Below are 2,405 nucleotides of genomic sequence, written 5' to 3' on the forward strand. Positions count from 1 at the left end.
CAGTTCCACTTTCAGAAGTAATATATCAATGTAACAACAGATTATTTACTCAGTTTCCATGCTGGAAACTGCATTTTGCATGAAGCGACGTCGAAATACAAGTTGACCTGTAATGTCTGAAAAAGATTCTTTTGCGAAATGATCGTTATATATAATACTGTCATTACCAACTCTTTTGCTCAATGAGGCAAAGCATTTTTCCCGTTGCTGTTTACATTTCCGCAAATTGTTGAAAACAAATTGTGCTTAGTATTACATTGGAACGAATTTCGGAAGATGATTTTATCACTTGATTTTTACTTATGAAACGATCGTTGCGTATCGCATTTCAAATGCATATACATCACAAATGCAGCATTGGTACACCATTGCAAAATTATAATAATACTATTTTTCAGTCTGTTTGACAGCGTTCAGGATATATGGGTCTGTACTTTTATGTGGGTTGTACTCCCCACCACAGGTGCGGTTGAAGAGAGAAGGAGATAACTCCTACAAACAACTTACTCTTCCTAAGCCTCCTTCTATATGAGCAGTTTATACTTATTATGTCTATGGCCGCAACGCGATCGAAGCAGCCAGTTAGCATCGCGGAAAGAAGGCTTCACCCAATTCGATACATTCGAAATTTAGTAAACACGCACTTTTTATTCAGGGGACTAGCACACAGCACGCGCTATGCGCGCACCTTCCATTTCCTTTTTTAGTATTTTATTACACTTTAATTACATCGCGAAAAATTCACACACAAACTTATAATCTGCATTGTCTCCCCAGTGACTCTCTGTCTCTCCCTGCCTCTCCTGTCTCTCTCTGTCTCTCTCTGTCTATCCTTGTCTTTTCCTATTTTTCCCAGTCTTTCCCTCTCTCTCCACATTTCTCTCCGTCTCTTCCCGTCACTCCCCGTCTCTCTCTCTGACTCTCTGTTTCTCCCTCTCTCTCTCTGTCTCTCCCTGTCACTCCTTGTCTCTCCCTGCCTCTTCCCATCTTTCCCTGTCTCTGCCTGTCACTCCCTATAATCTGCATTCTCTCTGCCTGTCTCTCCTTGTTTCTCCATCTGTTTCTCCCTGTCTCTCCATGTCTCTCCCTGTCTGTCCCAGTCTGTCCCTTTCTTTTACTGTCTTTCCCTGTCTCTCCCTATCATTCGCTATCTTTCCTTGCTACTTTTTATCTCTCCTCGTATCTCAATCTCTCCCTGGCTTTCCCTGTCCCTCCCTGATTCTTTCGGTCTCTCCCTGCCTCTCCCAGACTCTCCTATTTCTCCATGTCTCCCCCTGTCTCTCTCTGTCTCTCCCTGCCTCTCCCTGTCCCTCCTTGTCTCTCTCTGTCTCTTCATGTTGTTTCCTGTCTTTCCCTGTCTCTTCTTTGGCTCTCCCTGTCTTTCCCTGTCGTTCCCTGTCTCGCCCTGCCTTTCCTGTCTCTCCCAGTCTTCCCCTGTCTTTCCCTGACTCTCCCCGTCTCTTCCTGTTTCTCCCTGTCTCACCCCGTCTGTCCCTGTCTCTTCCTCTTTCGCAGTCTCTCCCTACCTCTCCTTGTCTCTCCCCATCTCGTCCTGTATTTCCCTAGCTTACTCTGTCTCTCCCTGTAACTTTCTTTACTCGGGATTGCCTCTCCCTACCTCTCCCTGCCTCTTTTGTCTCACCTTGTCTCTCTCTGTCTTTCTCTGTCTCTCCCCGTCTCTTCCTGTTTCTCCCTGTTTCTTCCTGTTTCTCCCTGCCTCTCTCTGTCTTTCTCTGTCTCTCCCCATCTCTCTCCGTCTCCCGCCGTCTCATCCTGTCTTTCCTTGCCTCTCCTGCCTTTCCTTGTCTTTCCCTGTCACACAAACCTGTAATATGCATTCACGTTCGAGTACAACCATGGATATAGTATACATAGACCCCACATACGGCCAGAAAAGTGAAGCCAAGATGTTGAAGTGACCATAGAGATGGTCTATAATATTATGGAAACGAGAAATTGATGCACGCGGAACAAAAAGTGACAAAATAAGAAGAAAACTATAGCCCCTCTCTTCTCGTTCTCTTTCTAGATATTGGCTTCTCTATTAGACGACAGAACATAGAGCATTCAGAGTCCATGTATACTATGTCCATGAATACAGCACAACCTCTTAACTGTCATCGTTGCGACTTGTAGGTGCATGCGACGCAAATCTAGCCACCTGCCAACAGCCATTCGGCATCGCAGAAAAGATGCCTCAATTTTTCGATAGATTTCGAATACGATGCACTGTAGATCGTGAAAAATCGAATGTATCAGCTGCACAGCCTATGCAGCTTCCTGAATTTTCTTCAACTTGCAACACGTCCTCCTCGTCATTAACATTACGCATAGGAGCACCACCACCATGATTTCGATGATCCGCCACAAGAGATCTTGTTACTCTCCCACGTCGGACACAAGCG

This window comes from Odontomachus brunneus, unplaced genomic scaffold (assembly GCF_010583005.1).
Source record: "Odontomachus brunneus isolate Ranch 3 - 2012 unplaced genomic scaffold, Obru_v1 Obru_scaffold_267, whole genome shotgun sequence".
Lineage (NCBI taxonomy): Eukaryota > Metazoa > Arthropoda > Insecta > Hymenoptera > Formicidae > Odontomachus > Odontomachus brunneus.